Source organism: Neoarius graeffei, chromosome 8 (genome assembly GCF_027579695.1).
Source record: "Neoarius graeffei isolate fNeoGra1 chromosome 8, fNeoGra1.pri, whole genome shotgun sequence".
NCBI lineage: Eukaryota > Metazoa > Chordata > Actinopteri > Siluriformes > Ariidae > Neoarius > Neoarius graeffei.
This window is the reverse complement of record NC_083576.1, coordinates 38272900-38298300: the sequence shown is the minus strand read 5'-3', so window position 1 is coordinate 38298300 and position 25401 is coordinate 38272900. Positions and strand designations below refer to the sequence as shown.

The 25401-nt window shown below is 40.0% G+C and overlaps 1 protein-coding gene across 1 annotated transcript in view; it reads right to left on the bottom strand.

The window, feature by feature from the left end:
* Window positions 1-25401, bottom strand: part of diaph2 (diaphanous-related formin 2) — a 902507-nt gene that overhangs the window by 117580 nt on the left and 759526 nt on the right. The window lies entirely within an intron of this gene.

Here is a 25401-nt window from a genome sequence, read left to right as displayed (position 1 = left end):
TGTATATTTTTGAACCTGTAGGTCTAATTTGGACCCCATGTTGATTTCAGAAACCCTAAAATATAATTAATGCTTGTGCATCAACTCCTTAGTTTTTATCTATTCAAGATGTTGTACAGTCATTCTGCCACAGAAAAAGAACAGTTCAAAGAAGTAATTGAAAGCCAAATATTGTCATCATATTCATGTCCATTGAGTGTATGTAAACTTCTGACTAATTCTATCTATCTGCATTTTTGATACCCTGACCCCCCACCACACACACACACTAGTATGTGTAGATACAAATGAGTGTACTCCGCTACAGACATATCTACTCCAGAAAAATCTAGCAATATTGAAAGCGTGAACTGCATGCAGGGTAGTTGTATTAATTGAAATGTGGTTCCCAGAAATGCATCTTATACACCTGTGTTAATCATCTCTGAATATGAGGAGCTTTCCTTGTGTAAAAATTGACATGATTATTGTATTTAAGTTGCCAACTCTCAATAAAGTCCTTAACTAACAAGATAGGTATGCAGAAATAAAAATTGTCTTTATTGAGCAGTGGGTGTTTGGTTGATGCAATTTTAAGCAGCACTGTCTGAAACATCTCAGTCAGTCAATACAAAAATAAGTTGACTGAATTACAGCCAAATCAAAAAAAAAGAAAAATAGTAAAAAGATTTCACAGACAAAACAAAATGTTCTCTGCCTTCTGTCTACATTCTCAGAAATGGATAAATCATGCACAAGTGCAAACTATCCTTGATTTCTACATGTGATGTCCATGTAGTCATGCAGAATGCACAGTTCAGGAAATGTATGTTGTTTGTCACCGTAATGTGTAAGAATAGTTCTGTGTATGTCATATTTGACAACCAGAGGTACGCTAGACAAGGTATCAGTCAGATAATGCTAAAATCAAAATATCTAAGACTTCCAGTTAAACTAACAAAGAATACAGTGTCTTGCAAAAGTATTCATCCCCCTTGGTGTTTGTCCTGTTTTGTTGCATTACAATCTGGAATTAAAATGGATTTTTGGGGGATTAGCACCATTTGATTTACACAGCATGTCTACCACTTTAAAGGTGCAAATTGTTTTTTTTTCTTGTGACACAAACAATAGTTAAGATGAAAAAAACAGAAATTCAGAATATGCATATGTATTCACCCGCTTTTGTACTGTACGACACCCCTAAATAAGAGCTGGTCCAACCAATTTACTTCATAAGTCACGTAATTAGTTGATTAAGATCCATCTGTGTACAATCAAAGCGTCACACGATCTGTCACAATGCCTATATAAATCAACCTGTTCTGGAAGGACCCTGAGACTCTGCAACACTACTAAGCAAGCAACATGAAAACCAAGGAGCACCCCAAACAGGTCAGAGACAAAGTTGTGGAGAAGTATAGATTAGGGTTGGGTTATAAAAAAAATCCCAAACTTTGAATATCCCAAAGAGCACCATTAAATCCACCCATCCATTACCTGTAGTTACTTATCCTGTACAGGGTCACAGGTAAGCTAGAGCCTATCCCAGTTGAGTATGGTCGAGAAGTGGGGTACACCCTGGACAAGTCGCCAGGTCATCGCAGGGCTGACACATAGAGACAAACAACCATTCACACCTACGGTCAATTTAGAGCCACCAATTAGCCAAACCTGCAATGTCTTTAGACTGTGGGGGAAACCGGAGCACCCAAAGGAAACCCACGCAGACACAGGGGGAACAAGCAAACTCCACACAGAAAGGCCCTCATCGGCCACTGGGCTCAAACCCAGAACCTTCTTGCTGTGAGGTGACAATGCTAACCGCTACACCACCGTGCCACCCACCATTAAATCCATTATAGCAAAATGGAAAGAATATGTCACCACTCCAAACCTGACAAGAGAAGGCCACCCACCAAAACTCACAGACTGGGCAAGGAGGGCATTAATCAGAGATGTAACAAAGATACCAACAATAACGCTGAAGGAGCTCAAAGATCCACAGCCGAGATGGGAGTACCTTTCCAAAGGACCAGCTTGCTGTACACTCCACAGAGCAGGGCTTTATGGAAGGGTGGCCAGAAAAAAGCCATTGCTTAAAGGAAAAAAAAAAATCAGAAAGCATGTTTGAAGTTTGCCCAACAGCATGTGGCAGACTCCCCAAACACATGGAAGAAAATTCTCTGGTCAGATGAGACTAAAAATGAACTTTTTGGCCATCATGGGAAATGCCATGTGTGGCGCAAACCCAACACTTCCCATCACCCTGAGAACACAATTCCTACAGTGAAGCATGGTGATGGCAGCATCATGCTGTGGGTATGTTTTTTATCTGCAGGGACAGGAAAGATGGTCAGGATTGAAGGAAAGCTGGATCGCACTAAATACAGGGCAATTTTGGAGGAAAACCTGCTTGAGTCAGCCAGAGGTTTCAGACTGGGATGAAGGTTCACATTCCAGCAGAACAATGACCCTAAGCATACTGCTAAAGCTACACTGGAGTGGTTTAAAGGGAAACATTTAAATGTCTTGGAATGTCCAAGTCAAAGCCCAGACCTCAATCCAATTGAGAATCTGTGGCATAACTTGAAGATTGATGTACACCAACACAACCCATCTAACTTGGAGTTGGAACGGTTTTGCCTTGAGGAATGAGCAAAAATCCTAGTGGCTAGATGTGCCAAGCTAATAGAGATATACCACAAGAGACTTGCAGCTGTAAGTGCAGCAAAAGGCAGTTCTACAAAGTACTGACTTTGGGGGGTGAATACCTATGCACACTCCAGATTTCTGTTCCCCCAACCCCTCAAATCTTACTGTTTGTGTCACAATAAAAAAATAAAAAAATTGCACCTTCAAAGTGGTAGGCATGTTGTGTAAATCAAATGGTGCTCCCCCCAAATTAATTAATCCATCCATCCATCCATTATCTGTTGCCACTTATCCTGTTCTACAGGGTCACAGGCAAGCTAGAGCCTATCCCAGCTGATTATGGGCCAATTAATTAAATAATCCAGTTTAATTTCAGCTTATGTGACAAAACAGTACAAACACCAAGGGGGATAAATACTTTTGCAAGACACTGTACTTGTATATTGTGTGTTTGTAAAATATTACTGTTAAGATCAACAGTATGCGGTGTATAAAGCACTGAATTGTATCACACCACAATATCTCAGTGAACGTCTGATCTTTTTTAATTCACCATGCCTACTTCAGTCAAAAGGTGCAGGCTTTTTGTCGTTACGTACATCAATTAATGAAGCTTACAGCAGGGGACAGAGATTTCTCCATCACCCCACAGCTTTGGAACATCCTTCCAATTGGTGCTCAGACTAAGACACATGTTCAGTGTTTCAGCCTAGGTTAACAACATATTGGTTTTGTCAAGTCTTTTGTTCTTTTTCCTTAAGTAAAGGCACAGATCTGGAGGGTTCATGGGCAAAGGATGTTTTTGCAAACTGAGATGTTTGGATGCTATTGCCCCCACCCTCCATCATGTATTCACAGAATGTGCTAGTGAAACTAAATCAAGGATTTTTCGAGCCAAAACAAGCATCAATCAGAACAGCCTGCCTGTTGCAGTTTTAAGCATTAAGTAGCAATCAGTTCATGCTGCACAAGTTTCAAGCATGATAAAAATATCATGTCTTATTAAAAGTACTATACAAATAAAACTGAATTGAATTACATCAAAATGACATCAGAAGAGATTGAAAATGCTGACTAAAGTAAACAAGCCTGAGTGACCTCATAATACAGAAAGCATGTGGTCTATCCAGAGCTGAACAACAATGAATCAGCGAAGTTGACTGATTAAAGGACACACAGTCTTTAAAGTGAATTTAATGTCCCTAAACCACACTTTTTTTTCCTTGTACAAAGGAACAGTCATTATGTTGATTGACCATATGTTTTCAAACCACAGCTGATCCAAAAGGCCATAAATTAATGGAAAATCAATAAAATCAGCCGATTTTCATGGAATCTGCCAATGGTGAACTGAAAGATCCCAAAGGGGTGCGTGATGTCACATGTGTAACAATTTAGGTATCAATTTCATTCATGTGCACAGCAGTGGTTAGACCAGTCTTGATATGGAATCATGTTTTGGAGAGAATTCTGATAGCGAGTGGGATTCTTGTGTTAGATGAAGGGGCAAATGATCATCAAGGATATTCCAGAGTAAATGGTTATTTTTTCGAGCCCCCAAGATGAGAAACTGTCAGTTCACTTTGTTCACGATAGTCCTACTCACCACCGATAGTGCATCATCAGCCAGAGAGAACTGGAAAGACATTAGTTTGTGTATTTTTATTCTAAGCTGGCCACTGCAAAATATAGGGGAAAATATTTACATCAATAAATGCAGAAATATAATCTTCAAAACGTAGACTTATTCAGTGTAATTATTGAAAGAAAATAAGTGGGTGATAATAAGGGAATCAATAAACTGTCCAAATGTCAGATCAAATGTCATTCATTAAATAAAAGGGTTTCTTTTTTTGCTCCAATAATTCCCATGTCATTTTGGTGGTGGTGAACACCTGATGAATCAGATTTATTATTAGTAGGCGACACGAAATCTCCCCGCTTCGTTTGCACAAACCTCACCCACTGTCGCTTTAGATTAGTGTAATTTCTCAGAAATTTGTGAACTGAACTGAATGTCCTGTTGTATATGAATTTGGACATCCAAACTCAACGCGACGCTTTCCCATCGTTATTTTTGTAAGATTCCAACAACAATATCCAATTTCAGTGAGTAAACAAGCACGGGGTCAGATGAACTGAAATGACCCGGATAACCAGGGTTCCACGCGTGATGTCATGTGAGGTTAGCCCTGGGGCAAGGCTGCCTTTTCCTGGGGTCCAGAAGCCGTGATTTATTGATAGTTTTGTGCTTGATAATAAAATAAATAATTAATATTATCCCCCCCGCTTTATTAATTCATTTTGGTCGTTACTAATGATATATACTCATTTTAAAGGAATACTCCGGAGTGAAATACTTTTTAGGGCTATTTTCGCATGATTGAGAGTGCATACAGTGTACGTTGAGTTGGTAGCACAATCACGTCAATCGGTTGTGTTTTGAGAAAGTTGTTTTTTTGTGATTTAAACCGAAAGCACTAACACGGCAGTGTGAGGGGCATGTCATTTCGCCGATACAAAACGCTGTTTTTAAAACCATTGCCAAGGTCCAAACAACATTACAGTTCAGTGGAAGTGAGTACAGGGTTCCTACACACAAACCGAAGTGTCCCTGGCTCTGTAAGTGTACGGACAGATCATCTAGAAGACTAAATACAAAACGTACCTTCCTGAAAGTAGTTGTTCTCCAGATGCCAGCTTCAGGGGACAGTCCGTAAAAGTCGAGTGCCAAGTGCAGAGCTAAATCCTCTGGAAATGCACAATTTTGTAGCATCACATGACCTCCCATTCAAAATTCCATCCTGCTTGGACTATAATGTTGTTGCATGCAGTTTCCTTTTAATTTCGAACTAAACACTAGACTGTGTTTCCATAAAATGCTACGAAATTGTGCATTTCCAGAGGATTTAGCTCTGCACTTGGCACTCGACTTTTACGGACTGTCCCCTGAAGATGGCGTCTGGAGAACAACTACTTTCAGGAAGGTACAGGTTTTGTATTTAGTCTTCTAGACGATCTGTCCATACACTTACAGAACCAGGGACACTTCGGTTTGTGTGTAGGAACCCTGTACTCACTTCCACTGAACTGTAATGTTGTTTGGACCTTGGCAATGGTTTTAAAAACAGCGTTTCGTATCGGCGAAATGACATGCCCCTCACACTGCCGTGTTAGTGCTTTCGGTTTAAATCACACACACAAAAAAAAACAACTCTCAAAACACAACCGATGGATGTGATTGTGCTACCAACTCAACGTATGCACTCTCAATCATGTGAAAATAGCCCTAAAAAGCATTTCACTCCGGAGTATTCCTTTAAAGCATTACAATAAGGCATGACATACACTTTAAGCTAACCCTGAAAACTGCAATACAGATGGGAGCAGAGAAGACTGAAGCAGGTGAGGCTCTGTTTCATGTTTTCAGAGCCTGGCCAGTAAATAAGCTGGCAATGAAAAAAGATGTCATGACAATGATATATGGGCTCAAAACTCCAATTTCCCCAGCCATGCCTCCACATTTTTAATTCACTGTCCTTCTCTCTTACCAGTCCTCATACTTGAATTATAGCATAATCAATTTGCTTCTAGACAAATGTAAGTTGATCAAATGCATCCACTCCTAGACTAAACAAATACATTATGTGGCCTCCTTCAGTGCTGATGTGTTGTGGAGTATCACTGAATGAATGTCACTGATGTGTGCCTATTCATCCTCCTTTTTGGCATATTATCTCACTCTGCTTCCAATTCTTATAGTACATGATTGTACACAGTAAAGTACACAGAAGACACCTACTGTCAACCCAAGTTTATAACACACACCTTTCTAACCAAAAAGCAAGATGTGGTCATGTAACACAGCAGAGTGAGGAAAGTGCTGAATTATAGAAAATAGAGCTAATCCGTCATTGTCACTGCCAAACCCGATCCGGGCTTGAGGCAAATCATGTTTGGTTGGCTTGGCCAGAATTGCAGCATTAGGGTGGCCAGTTCCTTTCTGCACATTCACACCTATGAGCAATTGCATGTCTTTGGACTGTGGGGGAAACCAGAGCACCCGGAGGAAACCCATGCAGACACGGGGAGAACATGCAAACTCCACACACAAAGGCCCCCGTCAGCCACTGGGCTCGAACCCAGAAGCCTCTTGCTGTGAGGTGACAGTGCTAACCACTACACCACCGGATAGATAGAGAAAAGCAAAGCCTCAGATACTGTATCTACCAGAGACACTTTGCTGACAAGAGACATGACACTTCCACACCAGGTGGTTGCGGACATAATCTGATTTTAGCCTGTCAAGAAAAAAAAAAAGATTCATACTGCAAGTACTGTAAATACTGTGAGGTAGCCAATGTTGACAGGGGATCAAAATTCCAATTAACAAACACCATTCAACTTTCTGGGCAACATTCTGTGAAGGCAAAGAGAGTAAACCTAGTTGTAGTTTTCTGTCAGAGATCAACCATTTTATTTCAAGATGCTTCTGTGTTCTGAGAGAAACATTAGTTAGCACTTGCTCTTCCAAAGAAATGTAACTGACTGGTATGTTTAAATTAAGAGGTAAAAAAGGAAAGATCTAAAGCTCTTCAAGTGGGTCAGACACCCAAAAAATGGCTAGCTCTCAGATGTAAAAATTAGAGAATGGTATGGGAGTAGTAGAAGCATGAGTTCTACACTCAGTAAAGCAATTCATGACATTCAGGATTTAGGCCTTGGGGTCTTTAAAAGAATGATTTGCATTTTGTCATGGATTGATAATGTGCCAAGCAGAGCCAGCAGCTGTAAATAAGAGGTCATGTGTGGGACTTTTACAGGGTCAGGCCCCCAGACCAGCCCCTCTCTGCAGTGACAGTTTTTCCAGAGTTAAAAGTGTGAAAACTGAACTGAAATAGTGAAAAAGAGTTTGAGAGGCAGAGTTGTAACAAAGTGTTTTTTCAGCCAATGAGCCACTAAATCCAAAAGAACTCGGAAGAATTGACGATGAATGAGATTAACAAAATCTGTCTGCTATACGACAGAAAAACCTAGCTAATTAAGGATAAGAAGTGGTAGTTCAGAAAGGTGAGAAAGATGAAACTAAGAATGACTGATTTCAGAGCAAGGGCAAAAGGCCATCAAGGCCCAAAGAAAAATCCACCTAGGCATGCTAAAACCAAACATAAGTTCTTTCCCACAGGAAGGAAGAAAACAAGCAACTGCTCATCAGGATTAGGATTCATTCCTCAAGAAAAATGGGACAAAATGACCCCAAAGCAAAGGCAGAAAGCCACTGAAAACACAAAAAAAGGGGCTAGCTTTAAACCTAAATGGGTTAACATGAATAGGACTTTAAGGAGCTTACAAACAACAATGAAAAAGCCTAAACCTGGTGATCCAAAGGATGATTCCAAAAAGAAGGTAAAATTCAATTATGAAGAAAACTAGGAAACAGTGGCCCCCTTGAAACAGGCTGTCACCTCGGATAAAGTAAAAGAAGAGGATGGCCATTTAATAGTAAAAATTGAGAAAGAAAATTTGACGGTAGATACCAGAGCTGAGACCTCTGTTCTCAGAAAGGGTGCTGGAAATAGAAGACCAGGATAAACACAGCTAGTAGTGACCTAGGTCAGGAAATTCTGAGAAACCAGAACATTAGAAGAACATGACCTCTTGTCCAACACCCTGAAATGGAAGTAGTATGAAACCTATTATGAAATACTTAAAAATATAAATTCCAGAATTAGAAGGCTATCAGTTATGGCAGAATCACTGTTTAGCTATGAATACCACAAAGGAACTAAGTGACTTCATGAGCCTCTTTGCCCCTAAACACACTGATGGAACAAGAGCTCCTGGAGGAAGCATTACAAGAAGCCTGAAAAGTCTCAAAAATAAAGGAACTCATGATACTGTGGTAAAGCATGATTCGAATCACACGAGTACTGTTGAGTGCACACAGTTATTGAGATAAAGGCTAAATTATGGGGGAAACCATTTATCATAAACAGGAAAAACCTTTATGTGGATGCCAGGTCAAATGGAAGACTAAAATAAGTGGGAGCATAATAGAATGGTACATTGATAAAAAACAAACAGGCTGAAAATAATGATGGTAACTTAACAGTAGTTACTGGAACTCCACCTCAGAGTCAGGCCCGAGGAAGAAGGGCTCACACTCCTACAAGCTTTTCCCTTTGTCCAGTCCAAACTAATGAAGCAAACCTAAAGGTACTCTGGATTTATGCAGGCAGGACAAAAGCAAGTCCGGTCATCAAATATAAAGAATTAAATTGGACTAGCTGTTGCAACCAAGCCAATAATTATTCCACAGTCAGACCCAGTAGGGTGGGGGATAAAATCCTCTGTCTTACCTGCAGGAGACCCATTGGCCTCCTACTGTAAAAGGTGGAATTCTAGTAGCCAAATTAAAGTTTGTTCACTAACCCCAGAAAAACCCCTTCAACAGTACAGCATACTGGGAATTGATGGAAAGAGCAAACCAACTCCTAGTGAAATGGTGTGAAGGCAGGGTAAGTGACAGCAAGAACCACTGACAGGATCTCCAAGGTGATTGATGACATGCAATTGTACAGTTACCAATAAAATTTGCAACTAATTGCAGTGCCTCAAACTGATGGTGAGACAGTGGAGGATACTGTGAATTTGTGCTAAAAGATATTTTCAAAGATTGAGGCCAACATCTCTGTGTGGAATATCAATACAGCCCAATGGGTTTCAGCCAGAAACCTAAACCAAAATGACCACCAAAAGCAAGGTACAAGCTCTCAAGTTGCTCAGCAGTGTCAGCCTATAATCTACAAATTTACTTGAAGGATCATGTGGGACAGCGTGCTCTCTAATCAGCAAAAAGTTAGACAATTAGAGCCAGCGGATTTTGACCTGCCAACTGAAAGTGAGCTTAAGATAGCAATTTACTTTATGCCACGACTCCAAGAGCTTCACCATAATGCAAAGTCCTTCCAAGAGCAGCACAGTTTCAAGTGTTGCTGGGCCAAAGATCCTGTTGTCTTCCTATGCAAGACAGATGGCTCAAGGGTATACAGACTAAACTCAGCTGAAGACCTCAAGAACCTGCGAATACATGGCACAAGTGATCAATCTGCTTCAAGGTAGACTGCCTTTCAAATTTTTCAACTTTAGGTCATGAAAATAATTTTCCTTGCCACCCAATTATTTTTGTTTAGTGGACTGAAAGTTGCTGAATTCAAATCACAGACTAACTTTTTTTTTTTTTTTATAGAACAATTAATGAATTTAGGGCCACGTGGCCCTAAATTTGCCACTATTTTTTCTTGCTTCACCATGACCCAATTCAAGATACTACATCATGCATCATGTGGTGGGCTTTCCCTGTTTGCACAAGGCATTTTGGGATACAAATTTGAAACAGGAAAGAAAAATGGAGTGCATGAGTGTGTGAATGAAACGTGGAAGACCAACTACAGTAATGGAAAGTGAGAAGAAAATGTTATGCTGCAAAGGAAAGGAAATGCAGGACCAAACTAATAAATATTGTTGGCCAGCAAGCACCTCGGTGTGATCAGCTGTTCGTTTAGCGACAGAATGATATAACTGTCAGTGCATGATCAAGGTAAACTTGTAGATGGCAGTAATGCAACACTGGATGCCAGTTGCCGAAAAACCCAAAATAAGAAGAAAAAGAAGGTAAACCTGCGCATGCGCACACTGGATTTCCTGTCTGCGCAAAGCAAGCAATTTCATGCACATTATTTGCTAGGGAATCCCAGCAAATTAAATAACTCCCCAGCCACAGAATAGCCCTTTTTAAAGATATTACAGAAATAAACATGTATCACAATGACCAAATTTCAGAGGGAACTAAATTTCACCAATTTTAGGAAATCAAAAAGATGTCCAGCTTTAAGAGGATAAATACCCTACAATTGATTTATGTATGTTATTTTGATAATTTACTTGCAATGAAGAAGACTGAGAAAAAGCAAATCAGCAAACACGAAAACTGTTCTACGAAAATGTTTACTCAAGGAACTGCCTTATTTTAATTTTAGCGGTAACCTTACATTGCATCACGGTTGGTTTAACAATAGCCTATCAAACGCTTGCCCTACTAAGAATGACTTTTAGCTAGTCTTTATGATTGAAGTTTATTTAGTCTTAATACTAATTTGGATCTAAATCTCAGTCCTTATGATAATTTGCTGAATAACCAAACATGAAGTCGATACTTTTCTCCACACAGTTTTGAACAGCTGAAATTAAAATTACAAAGCAATGTTAGCTCCACTTTTACAATTTTTCATCATAATGTTGCAAGTTTAAATAAGAATTTAGAAATTTTTCAGATGCATGTATTAGATGAGCTTGACTTCTATTTTGATGTAATAGGAGTTTCTGAAACAAAAATTTCCAATTCAGATTTTTGTGTACCTGAAATTCCTGGCTACAATTTTGAATTTGCCCCAACACCTTTAGCTTGTGGAGGTATCAGTTTATTTATGGACAAAAGACATAGTTAGATAATTCTTGAAAAGATGAACAATGCAGCATTTCAAACTTTGTGGACAGAAGTATATTTTGTGAAAAAGAATAACAATCTGTTGTGAATCACAGACAGCATAAATCCCCGAACATGTTCAACAATATTTTGAAGAAACTATAGAGAAATTTACTGCTACAGGGAAGCACATTTGCATCTGCGGTGACTATAATATTGACCTTTTAAAAACAGGAAGCTATAGCGATGACTTTTTGATGAATCTTCCAAGTTTTTATCTTATTCCAACAGTTGACAAACCAATTCGAGTTAGATGCACATCTGCAACTTTAATTGATAATATTTTTGTTAATATCCCAAAGCAAGTATCCATTAGCAGGAACATAATCTCCGGTATGAGCAATCATTTCTTGCAATTCTGCATTTTAAAATTTGTTGCAGATAAAAGTTGAGGTGCAAAACTGAAAAGTTTGTGATTTTTCTAGATTTACAAGTCGATTGGAACAAAATTCTTCAAAGCAGGGGTAACCATATAAATAAGCTATTTTCATCTTTTTATAGTAGATTTAATAAAATTTTGAATAAAAAACACACACCCATGAAGACAATCTCTAATAGGAAAATGAAACAGCAATTGAAACCCTGGATAACAAAGGGAATTAGAGAGCCTCTATCAAGATAAAAAACAAACAAAAAAAAACAGGTTTACATGAGTAGGGATGATGCTAAATACAAATATTACTGTTATAAAATTTGCAAACTAACACGATTAAGAAAAAAAAAAACTCAAGTTTTTCAGCGATAATATATTTAATATGAAAAAGACTTGAGAAGGTATAAATAGTCTATTAAATCCCAAAAAGAAACGCAGCATGGTGATAAATGCTTTCAAGCATCCAACCAGTAACAATACTATTAATAGCAAATAGTACATTCCAAGCATTCTAAATGAGCACTTCATGAGTGTTGGCCCTGATCTAGCTAAACAACTTGCAGCGTCAAAGATTCATTTTACTGAATTTCTCAACAAAATCAAATTACCAGCATCATAATTTTTCATTCCTATAACAGCAGACAAAGTAAAATTGGAAATTTTATCAAATGTCCAGCAATGTGTCATATGGATTTTATTCTTTTCCCACTAATATATTAAAATGTGCATCTATTATTATTAGTGAAGTTATAGCTGAATTCTTTTACAAATCTGTTCATCTCAGAATCTATAAATCTATAAATTAAAAATGGCAAAGGTAATACCAATTTTCAAAGCTGATGATGACACAGATCCAAATAATTAAAGGCCAATTTCTTTATTATCCAATTTTAATAAATTTTTTTGAAAAACTTATGTACAAAAGAATTACTGTTTGACAAAATTAATATTTATGCACTTCTCAGTATGGTTTTTGGCAATGACACTCAACAGAACATGAAATCCATCGCAAAAAAAAAAAAAAAGGCGGCTCCAGGCTATTATCTCCATAAAGTGATGGTCTTCCTCCTGGTGATATCTGAAATCTACTAAGCCATTCAGGCCAATGCCAAGCATAGGCAACCATCGGTATCTCAGCCCCAAGCAAATCAAATTAGTCCCACTTCCTTTAGGAACCCCTGGGGTAAGCCACATGAATAACATCCATCAATACCCTGAACTGACACACATGAGGATTGGGAGGTAGGAGGTTTAGCTGTCAAGTAACGTGCTACACAACCATATTTCTATCAGGCTTGTGTATGGGTCCGTGTGTGTAAAAGTGGAAAGTATGTGTACATGATCATCGTCGTCGGCTGTCCATCGCTATTGATTATGACTGCTTCATTAGGATGTGCAGAAACTCAGATGGGCCACGAGGCCCGCACCAGAGCAACATAAGGCCGAATGAAGCACCTTGCACAGTAAGGTAAGACATACAATGTCGTGCCCCCACTGTGTTGTCTCTCTGGACTTCCAGACCTGATGCCAGGTGGTGCACAAAAGTGCCACAGACCTGACAGGTATGGAAGTTGTCCCACAGTGACAACTGACTTGCCAAGTAATGCCATCCATTGGCCATTTGAATGGCTCTTCCGCATGACATCAGGTGGCATGCCATTGACCATGTTGGGTTCATCTGCCACATTGCACTGGAAAGCGCCATGCTGCCAGCACCTTACTGGTGAAGTACTATTTAACCCATAGCTGGAACCCAGGTGGTGGTATCACTCCGGGTCAGAGGGGACCTGGGAGCAATGGTAATTAAGGGGTAACTCCACTTTCCCCAATACTCAAGTCTTCCTGGACCTAAGACTCACCACCAGTTGCAGTTTAAAGTCATACCCAGGACTGCCGACTAGTAGTTGGTAGTTTATCATGTGTACATGATAAACTATTGACTACTATGGTAAAGGATTAAGAGCCATCTTATGCAATCAAATCCTTATACTCTACACTTCATCAATATATTTATGCAATGATTAATTTAAATTATGGAAATAAAGTCTGTATTTTCTGTTAATGACATATTGTGCTGCGGTTAGCATTGTCGTCTCACAACAAGAAGGTTCCAGGTTCGAACCTCATAGCCGATGGGGTTATTTCTCTCTGGAGTTAGCATGTGCTCCCAGTGTCTGTGTGGGTTTCCTCCAGGTTCTCTGGTTTTCCCACAGTTCAAAGACATGCAAATCAGGTACAGTGGGGCCACTGTAACTGGCATAAGCTGTAGTGGTTTCCACACACAATGTACGTACAAATATACACAAACATACTTGTATATACACAGTTGTGGTCAGAAGTTTACAGTGGTGCTTTAAAGTTTGTGAACCATTTAGAATTTTCTATAAGTGGGCTGCAAAAGTAGGTAGACAGTAAGGAATATTCCAGTATTCTAAAAGTGGTTCTAGGTTTAATTTAATACTAACATTTTGTGCGGAAATTTTGTTTTTCATGATTGTATACCTACTTTTGCAGCCCCCTGTATTTCTGCATAAATATGACCTAAAACATGATCAGATTTTCATACAAGTCCTAAAAGTAGATAAAGAGAACCCAGTTGAACAAATGAGACAAAAATATTATACTTGGTCATTTATTTATTGAGGAAAATGACCCAATATTACATATGTGAGTGGCAAAAGTATGTGAACCTTTGCTTTCAGTATCTGGTGTGACCCCCTTGTGCAGTAATAACTGCAACTAAACATTTATGGTAACTGTTGATCAGTCCTGCACACCAGCTTGGAGGAATTTTAGCCCATTCCTCTGTACAGAACAGCTTCAACTCTGGGATCTTGGTGGGTTTCCTCACATGAACTGCTCGCTTCAGGTCCTTCCACAACATTTTGATTGAATTAAGGTCAGGACTTTGACTTGGCTATTCCAAAACATTAACTTTATTCTTCTTTAACCATTCTTTGGTAGAACAATTTGCATGCTTAGGGTTGTTGTCTTGCTGCATGACCAACCTTCTCTTGAGATTCAGTTCATGGACAGATGTCTTGACATTTTCCTTTAGAATTTGCTCGTATAATTCAGAATTCATTGTTCCATCAATGATGGTAAGCCATCCTGGCCCAGATGCAGCAAAACAGGCCCAAACCATGATACTACCACCACCATGTTTCACAGATGGGATAAGGTTCTTATGTTGGAATGCAGTGTTTCCCTTTCTCCAAACATAACGCTTCTCATTTAAACCAAAAAGTTCTATTTTGGGCCACAAAACATTTTTCCAATAGCCTTCTGGCTTGTCCACATGATCTTTAGCAAACTGCAGACGAGCAGCAATGTTCTTTTTGGAGAGCAGTGGCTTTCTCCTTGCAACCCTGCCATGCACACCATTGTTGTTCAGTGTTCTCCTGATGGTGGACTCATGAACATTAGCCGATGTCAGAGAGGCCTTCAGTTGCTTAGAAGTTACCCTGGGGTCCTTCGTGACCTCGCCGACTATTACACGCCTTGCTCTTTGAGTGATCTTTGTTGGTCGACCACTCCTGGGGAGGGTAACAATGGTCTTAAATTTCCTCCATTTGTACACAATCTGTCTGACTGTGGATTGATGGAGTCCAAACTCTTTAGAGATGGTTTTGTAACCTTTTCCAGTCTGATGAGCATCAACAAAGCTTTTTTTCTGAGGTCCTCAGAAATCTCCTTTGTTCATGTCATGATACACTTCCACAAACATGTGTTGTGAAGATCAGCCTTTGATATAGCCCTGTTTTTTTAAATAAAACAGGGTGCCCACTCACACCTGATTGTCATCCCACTGATTGAAAACACTTGACTCTAATTTCACCTTCAAAATAACTGCTAATCCTCGAGGTTCACTTACTTTTGGCACTCACAGATATGTAATATTGGATCATTTTACTATTGTACATACAGTGGCATGAATGTCATCTTGGATATGACTATCATGGCAATATTTGGGCTTTCAGTAATTTCTTTGAACTGTTCTTTTTATGTGGCAGAATGTACAGTATACATCTTTATTAATAATAATAATAAAACACTAGAATTTGGAGCAAGTGTTTCTTTTGGTTTTCTGAAATAAACACAGGGTCAAAAGTATACATAGTGTCAAAAATGTACATACGCTCACTTAGATTATTAATTCAGAGGTGCTGAAACTTCCAAAATGTCTCTTATCTTGCCAAGGTTGAGGTCTCTTAACTTCCTGTTAGTGATCATGACTGACTACAGTTGGTAGCTTCTCTGTGCTGTAGGTGTAATTATGCTTATATGTACGTAGATTGGTGTTAAGTGATCAATCTTTAATAATTAAATTGAATCAATCCCATTGAATCATTTAATTTGACTCATCTGAATTGAATCATACCATGGAATCAGTCTCAGTGAATCATCCAGTGAATTATCCCAGTATTTGATATAACTCAGAATTTTGATCACTTACCAAGCTGCAGCCAATATTCATCTCATCTCATCTCATCTCATTATCTTTAGCCGCTTTATCCTTCTACAGGGTCGCAGGCAAGCTGGAGCCTATCCCAGCTGACTACGGGCGAAAGGCGGGGTACACCCTGGACAAGTCGCCAGGTCATCACAGGGCTGACACATAGACACAGACAACCATTCACACTCACATTCACACCTACGGTCAATTTAGAGTCACCAGTTAACCTAACCTGCATGTCTTTGGACTGTGGGGGAAACTGGAGCACCCGGAGGAAACCCACGCGGACACGGGGAGAACATGCAAACTCCGCACAGAAAGGCCCTCGCCGGCCCCGGGGCTCGAACCCAGGACCTTCTTGCTGTGAGGCGACAGCGCTAACCACTACACCACCGTGCCGCTGCCAATATTCATATACACCTTAATAGTTCTTTTGCGATGTGGACGACTTCAAAAGTATTGGAACAGCAGACAAACACAATTTCAATAATAATGGAGTTTATAACAGATAAAAAATAGGGAAAAAAAAAAGAAAATTGAACAGCAGCAGAATGAAATCTTCTATAAACAGTGTGTGTGTGTAAGCAAAGGATTAGCTTTGTAGGCTAACTAGACAAAGGAAAGCTAGCTAGCATGTGTATGTAGCCAAGTGATTAGCTTTGGGTGCTAACTAGACAAAGGAATGCTAGCTAACATGTGCTTTTCAGGCCTAGTGGGTGGCTACGTGTTTGAGGCCTAGTGGGTGTGTGATAAAATTAAAGTTAACAATTAAAATACATTCAAACGGTCATCCATGATTGAATGAAATATATATATATATATATATATATATATATATATATATATATATATATATATATACAATTTTTTTTTTTAAATGTGGGCACAGGGGAGTGTGCTATAAAGGTTTAATTAAATCAGGACTTAGAATATTATCTAAAGTTGAAATACAGACTTTGTGATGGAGGACAAAGGAGAGGAGGAGGGGTTTGCCACAGCCTCCTTGGAGAACAAAAAGAATTAGATCTAGCTTGCTAGCTAAACAAAGGAAGGCTGGCTACCATGTGCTTCTGGGGCCTAGCCACATGTTCAAGCCTAGCCCTTGGAGACAAAAGCTTCTCTAGATGGTTAACCCACTATTTCTATAGCATTATTCAATTTACTGAAATCTTAATGAGGTCAGAATATGGGTAAGTAATGAAATTAAAATGTTAAGAAAGAGAGAGAGAGAACATGCAAAACTTATTGATTAAACAATTGAAATCAACAATAACAAATGATAGAAAACCAAAATCAGTGTGCACACTTAAATAACCCCCGAGTGTAAATTCACACTAAGTAAATAAACTAATTCCTAAAAACTAGCCTTTTTGCCCAATGCCAGTGTTCCTTCAAAATCTCGCCTTTTTTGGTAGAAAACAGAGTCTTTTCTGGAGAGGTAGATCTTCACAGTAGCTTGGAAAACTTCTTTGAGAGAGATCTTGTAGAGATTTCGTAGCTCGCAAGAAGAAAGCTCTGATCAGACAGGGTTAGGACGGTCCAGCCGCTCCCAACACAAATAAAACTGCCTTTTGGTTGCAGTCTAGTACGTACTGAAAGAATAACTGAAAGGAATAACTGAAAGCCGGCTATAACTCGCTTGAGTTAAAGGTCGCGTGTTTCCGGAGTCTACCGTGATCAAGGGTAAACAAAAGGGGAAAACGCGCTGAAGCGTGGATATTGAAAGAAAGAGCCGAGGTTTTGGACGGTCCGATAACGAGTGTCTCTTTTTAGGTCCGTTCCGCTTGGGGTCAGACACAAGAGGACAAGATGGCGTATTTCCAAGTCCTTTGGAATGATGAAAGATGTGATGCAAGTGATCCCGCCCAGGCATGATGTAGGTCAACACGGAAGTTGGCTGGGAGTTGTAGTTCTTAGACACAAGATGGTGCATGGTACCTACAGTGCCTTCATAAAAAGGGTTTGTTTACAGCACTCATTGGATTGACCAACACACATTAAAATGGGAAAGTCCAAGGAGCTCAGTGCAGATCTGAAAAAGAGGATCACAGATATACACAACTCCAAAATGTCACTTGGAACCATTTCTAAACAACTGCAAATTCCAAGATCAGTTCAAACAATTCTATCCAAGTTATTGTGAGGTGTTGTCACTTTGCCAAGCCACTTTGCTTCAAGAAAACCCAAACTGTCACCCTCAGCTGAAAGGAAATTGGTTTGGATGGTCAGGAACAACCATGACACAGCCCTGCCATGAACTAGAAGCTGATGGATCACTGTCTACAGTTCAGATCACCATGGACGAAGAGGCTGCTATCCAAGAAATAACTCCCTGCTCCAAAATTGACACCTTCAAGCTTAACTGAAGTTTGAAGCTGAACACACAAAGAAAAAGCCTTTTGGAGGAAAGCTGTATGGTCAGATGAGACAAAGATTGAGTTGCTTGGCCACAATGACCACCATGTACAGAGGGACACTGTACCAGCTGGTGGTGGTGGTAGGATCATCATGCTCTGGGGCGGTTTTGCTGCCAGTGGAACTGGTTCATTGCACAAAGCAGATGGAATAATGAAGGAGGAGGACTACCTCAGAATTCTTCAGCATAAACCATCAGAAACTTGAACGGGACTTGGGAGTTACAACAGGACAATGAACCCAAACACGCATCAGAGCTGGTTGTGGAGGATAAAGCAGGCTAACGTTAAGCTTAAAACAAGTCCTGACTTCAACCCTATTGAAAATATATGGACCGTGCTTATAAGTCGAGTCCATGCCAAGAAAAAAAAAAAAAAATGCCAAGAAAAAAAAAAAACAAGAACAAATAATTTAATTGAACTCTACCAATTCTACCATGAAGAGTCATGAAATATCCAACCAGAATTCTGCCAGAAGCTTGTTCATGGTAAACAAAAATGTTTGGTCAAGGTGAATCTTGCGAAGAGACATTTTACCCAAATATTAGGTGTACTGTATGTATATTTTTTATCCTGTCTGTATAATTTTGACCCTGTGTTGATTTCAGAAAACCCAAAGAAAATTAAAACTTGTGCACCAAATTTGAGTGTTTTTTTTTTAATTAAAGATGTATGCTGTACATTCTGTCACAGAAAAAGAACAGTTCAAAGAAATTACTGAAAGTCAGATGAATGTAAACTTCTGACCACAACTAATATATATATATGAGTCAAGTTTATTTGTATAGCGCTTTTAACAATAAACATTGTCGCAAAGCAGCTTTACAGAATTTGAACGACTTAAAACATGAGCTAATTTTGTCCCTAATCTATCCCCAATGAGCAAGCCTGTGGCGACGGTGGCAAGGAAAAACTCCCTTTCAGTAACTAACCTCAATAACTAACTGGAGCTTATTTATGCACTTATTGGAACATCCAGACTCTAAATTGACCGTAGGTGTGAATGTGAGTGTGAATGGTTGTCTGTGTCTATGTGTCAGCCCTGTGATGACCTGGTGACTTGTCCAGGGTGTACCCCGCCTTTCGCCCATAGTCAGCTGGGATAGGCTCCAGCTTGCCTGAGACCCTGTAGAAGGATAAAGCAGCTAGAGATAATGAGATGGAACATCCAGACAGTAAGGCATTACAATAATTCAACCTGGAGGTAACAAAAGCATGAACTAGATTTTCCGCGTCATGTAATGACATTAAATTTCTTATCTTAGCAATATTTCTGAGATGAAAGAAAGCTATCCGGGTGATGTTATCAATGTGAGTTTCAAATGAAAGACTGGGGTCAATAATCACTCAGAGGTCTTTTACTGCTGCACGTGAAGAAACAGAAAGGCCATCCAGAGTCACTGTGTAATCAGAAAACTTACTTCTAGCTGTATGTGGTCCTAGTACAAGTACTTCAGTCTTGTCAGAGTTAAGCAGAAGGAAATTAATAAGCATCCAGTGTCTAATGTCCTTAACACATTCCTCAATTCTATAAAGCTGGTGTCTCTCATCAGGTTTTGCAGAAACATACAACTGTGAGTCATCAGCATAACAGTGGAAACTAATACAATGTTTACGAATAATATCACCCAGAGGTAACATATATAGAGAAAAAAAGCAGTGGACCCAAGACAGAACCTTGTGGACCACCAAACTTTATCTCAGTACGTCTAGAAATATCACCATTTATATCAGGGGTGTCCAAACTGATCCATAAAGGGCCGTGTGGCTGCAGGTTTTCATTCCAGCCATGCAGCAGCACACCTGACTTGGCTCATTCAATCAACTGAACTGTCTTCACACAGTCAAATACTTGCAGCCACACCCACCCTTGATTAAAGGGTGGGTGTGTCAGTTGATTGAATAAGCCAAATCAGGTGTGCTGCTGCATGGCTGGAATGAAAACCTGCAGCCACATGGCCCTTTATGGATCAGTTTGGACACCCCTGATTTATATTAACATACTGATACCGATCAGTTAAATAAGAGCTGAGCCAGGAGAGGGCCGTTCCCTTAACTCCCACAACATTTTCTAGTCTATCCAGAAGAATGGAATGATCAATGGTATCAAATGCTGCACTAAGCAACACAAGTAGCGAAACACAGCCCTGATCAGACGCCAACAGTAGGTCGTTTACTACTTTAACCAGAGCTGTTTCTGTGCTGTGATTAGGTCTAAATCCTGACTGATACATTTCATGGATGTTATTCCTATGTAAATATGAGCATAACTGTTGTGCCACAGCTTTTTCAAGGATCTTGGAGATAAAGGGGAGGTTTGATATTGGCCTATAATTGGACAGTTGACAGGGATCAAGGTCAGGTTTTTTAATCAGGGGTTTGATAACTGCTAGTTTAAAGGATTTGGGTACATAGCCAATCGTAAGAGAAGAATTTATTATTTTTAGAAGCAGTTCAATTACTTCAGGTATTATCTGTTTGAATAGACATGTAGGTAAGGGATCTAGTACGCAAGTTGAGACTTTTGATGCCGAGATTAATGAAAGTAATTCAGTTTCTTTGAGTAAAACATTCTAACTGATGATCCAATAGAGTTATATAGTTAACTACAAGGTCACTTTTATTGTCTGACCTTAAATTAGTAGTTTGAATTTTTTGTCGGATATTCTCAATTTTGTCATTAAAAAAATTCATGAAATCATTACTATTACATACTGCAGGTGTGCATGTGTCTGTAGTGGACTTATTCCTGGTTAATTTTGCTACAGTATTAAATAGGAATCTAGGATTATTTTTGTTATCTTCTATTAGGGAAGAGAGATATGTTGATCTAGCAGCACTAAGAGCTTTTCTATACTTCAGGAAGCTCTCCTTCCACACTAATTTGAACACTACCAATTTTGTTTGACGCCATTTACATTCCAATTTTTGAGTGGTCTGTTTTAATGTGCGAGTGTCATAATTATACCAGGGTGCTAATTTTTTGTCTCTGACCATTTTCCTTTTTAGAGGAGCTACATTATCTAAGGTATGGCGGAATGTTGACTCTAAGCATTCAGTTGCCTGATCAAGTTGTGCAGGGGCTGACAGTGACCCAATCAAAGTTGATAACTCTGGGAGATCATTTATAAAGCTCTGTGCAGTAGTTGATGTGAATGTACGTTTAATACAGTAGCGTGGTGAGGTGCATATATTATTACTCAGACATATTTTGAATGAGATGAGATAATGATCTGAGATAACTTCAGACTGTGGAAGTATGACTATATTGTCTACGTTTAACCTGAATGTTAGTATTAGATCAAGGGTGTGACCACCATTATGGGTCGGTCCTATGACATTCTGATTAATCCCTACTGAATCTAAAATGGACACAAATGCTGCTTTTAAAGGGTCTTCTGGGTTATCGAAGTGAATATTAAAATCTCCGACAACTAAAGCTTTGTCTAAGGAAATAACCAGATCTGAGATAAAATCTGCAAATTCAGAAAGAAACTCAGAATATGGCCCCGGGGGCCTGTAAATAATAAGCAATGGAATTAACTGAATAGACTTATTTTTTGAGGCTACATACATTATATGAGTATGAAGAACTTCAAATGTATTAAATTGATAACCAGGTTTTTGTGTTGCACCTAGATAATCATTATAAATAACCGCAACGCCTCCTCCTCTACCAGTTTGACAAGGCTGGTGTATATAACTGTATCCAGGAGGACTCACTTCATTTAAAGCTATATATTCATTTGGCTTAATCTATGTTTCAGTTAAACAAAGTACATTAAACTCCTGATCAGTAATGAGTTCATTAACCATTAGCACTTTAGATGTAAGAGATCTAATATTTAATAGCCCCACCTTTAGATCAAAGGTGCTGGCAGCAGCTGTACAGTCAGTATGATCTAATTTTATATTGATTAGGTTACTGGAGCAAACTCTCAGAAAACTTCTACCTTTTTGATGAGCTCGGGGAACAGACACAGTCTCGATGTAGTGGACCCTGAGTGACGACTCTGTGCAGCTAGCAGACAGTCGGTTTAGCCTGTTCGTCTGCTCCCTGGCCTTGGCTCTGAATTGTCAGAAATTAACTAGGCCTGTTCTGAGACTATGACCTATGCTGCAGGAAATGAGAGCAGCACCTTCCCGAGTGGGATGGATACCGTCCCGCCCTAACAGGCCAGCAGTGCCCTCAAAATTAGCCCAAAAATCTATAAAGCCCACACTGTTTTCAGAGCACCACCTGGACAGCCAGCAGTTCAGTGACCATAACCTGCTGTAAGCTACATCGCCACGCCGCATTGGGATGGGGCCAGAGCATACTACAGCATCGGACATTGCCTTCGCTAATTTAAACACCTCTACAAAGTTACTCTTAGTAACCTCAGACTGATGAAGGCATATATCATTAGCTCCTGCATGGATAACTATCTTTGAGAACATGTGCTTGCCTAGCACCCTAAGATTACCTGCTATGTCCGGCGCCCTGGCTCCCAGTATAGACCCTTTTCACTCACGTGACCTTCGTAAATGCGACCGCCATTTTGGACATAAAGAAGTAACGGTTTATGGCACAGACCCTTTCGGTTCTCGCTCATCTAGCTGCTACAATGACTGCTTAGACTGCAACAATAAGACCTAACACACATTTAAGTATCCGTCGTAAAGACGTGAAACTCGTCGAGTGACGAGTGTGTTCATTGATAAGCTAAAACAATCTAAAAGTAGACATACCATCACACTGCTCTGGCGCTGTGTACAGTTTACCTTCTATGGTTTGTGCACTCACTATTTGCCATTACTTTCTCCAACCCAGTGTTCGAACTATGCCGATATTTTTGGGGGGTCCCTTTTTTTCCCTTGGCGGGGTGCTTGCGCTTGTCTCAGAGCGCGGATCTCCAAACATATGAGAAGCCTATCTTACGCACATATCACGCAGACTCCACACCTCCACACACACATCGCGTCTGAAGTCATAACTCATCAGGGGAAATCGTGTCCGCATTGGCATGTTCAGAAAACAACCTCGCGTCAACAATGATACCACACGCAAGAAAAAAAAAACAGTCAGGCTACTCAACACATCTGATCCACAGCAGCACCAAAGCATCACTGGAAATCATGTCAACAACCAATCTTCCATTTCAACACGCGTCAACAAACAAATGGCACCACAAACATGAACGAATCGGTCAGGCTACCGATTCCAAACCCACAGCAGACGAATAATTAAATGCATCTTACCTTAAAGCAGAATCGACCACAAAGGAAGTCTGTTGGCACACTTCCTTTCTACTAGTTTGTGTCCCCAACCTGGCAGCAGCAGTCGCTGTCATATCGGTTTATTTTATATTTGATGTAAACACAACACTTCGGATATGCAAATGCTTCCCGTTACACACGATTGCTATGTCAATAAACATCAGTTTGCCAATATTTTAGAGACCATCCATCTTCTCCGTCGGTCAGCATCTGTCGGGATCCGATAAAATGAAAAATCTTGCCTTGTGTGTTGATGGTTACTACATCCAGGTGCACAACAATATAATGGCATGATGGAAGTCTTGCTGAAAGTAAAAACTTTCTTTGATGGCTATATTCCTTTCGATGCTTCGCCGTCGTTCCTTGTTGTTGGCTGTGGTAGACTACTGGTAGTTCATGTCCAAAATGGCGGCCGCGTTTGTCGTGACTTCACGTGAAAAGGGTCCATACACCTGACTAAAGCTGCTGGTGCCCCTAAAGGCTGAGCTAATTTCACATGCCGCATGATAGAGTCCCCTATAACCACAGCTCTTTCAGGTTTCTCAGTGGGTGCATCACTAAGGAGAGCAAACCTATTCGACATGTGACACGGAGGGGAGTGGTGCTCCCGTGGGCGAGCCTCAGTGGTAGCTTTGGCTCTACGCTTATGCCGCCGAGCCGTCACCCATTCGCCCCGCTGTAAGGGCTCTAATGCCGGAGTTGGGGGATTACTAACTCCACCTAGGGCATCCAGACTTTCCTCTACAGAAACTACACTATTCTCACACTCACTGACCTTCTCTAAAGCCTGGACATGCGCTTCTAGCACTGTAATCTTCTCCGTCAGAGAGCTAACTAATCTGCACTTATCACAAATAAAGCTAATAAAGTTATCGCTAGCGACGGAGGAAGAATGACTAAACATCCTGCACTCCGCACACTGAACAGGCTGAAGGTGAGCCATGATGAAAAGATTCACGTACCTTAATCAAAGATCTGTTGATATTAAAGCAGATCTGATGTGGGTGGCCTCCACTTGGGGTCTTTACACAGGAAGAGAGAAAAAGAAAGCTTCCGGTCTCAGCGTTCTTCCGAAAAAAAAGAGAGAGAAAAAAACGGAAAAAGGAAAGCGAAAGTGAAAGTGAAAAGTACAAAAAGGAAAGCGACAGTACAATAAAAATGAAGAGGATACTGGAAAATTATTTGTAGAAAAAAGTTAAAAAAGATTAGTAATTAACGCCAGCACTCGTGGGAAAAAAGGACTTGGCGCAAACAACTCAGGAACCAGGAAGTGCCATATTTTTATATATATATATATATATATATATATATATATATATGGGCGGCACGGTGGTGTAGTGGTTAGCGCTGTCGCCTCACAGCAAGAAGGTCCGGGTTCGAGCCCCATGACCGGCAAGGGCCTTTCTGTGCGGAGTTTGCATGTTCTCCCCGTGTCCGCGTGGATTTCCTCCGGGTGCGCCGGTTTCCCCCCACAGTCCAAAGGCATGCAGGTTAGGTTAACTGGTGACTCTAAATTGACCGTAGGTGTGAATGTGAGCGTGAATGGTTGTCTGTGTCTATGTGTCGGCCCTGTGATGACCTGGCGACTTGTCCAGGGTGTACCCCGCCTTTCGCCCGTAGTCAGCTGGGATAGGCTCCAGGTTGCCTGCGACCCTGTAGAACAGGATAAAGCGGCTAGAGATAATGAGATTTTTTATATATATATATATATATATATATA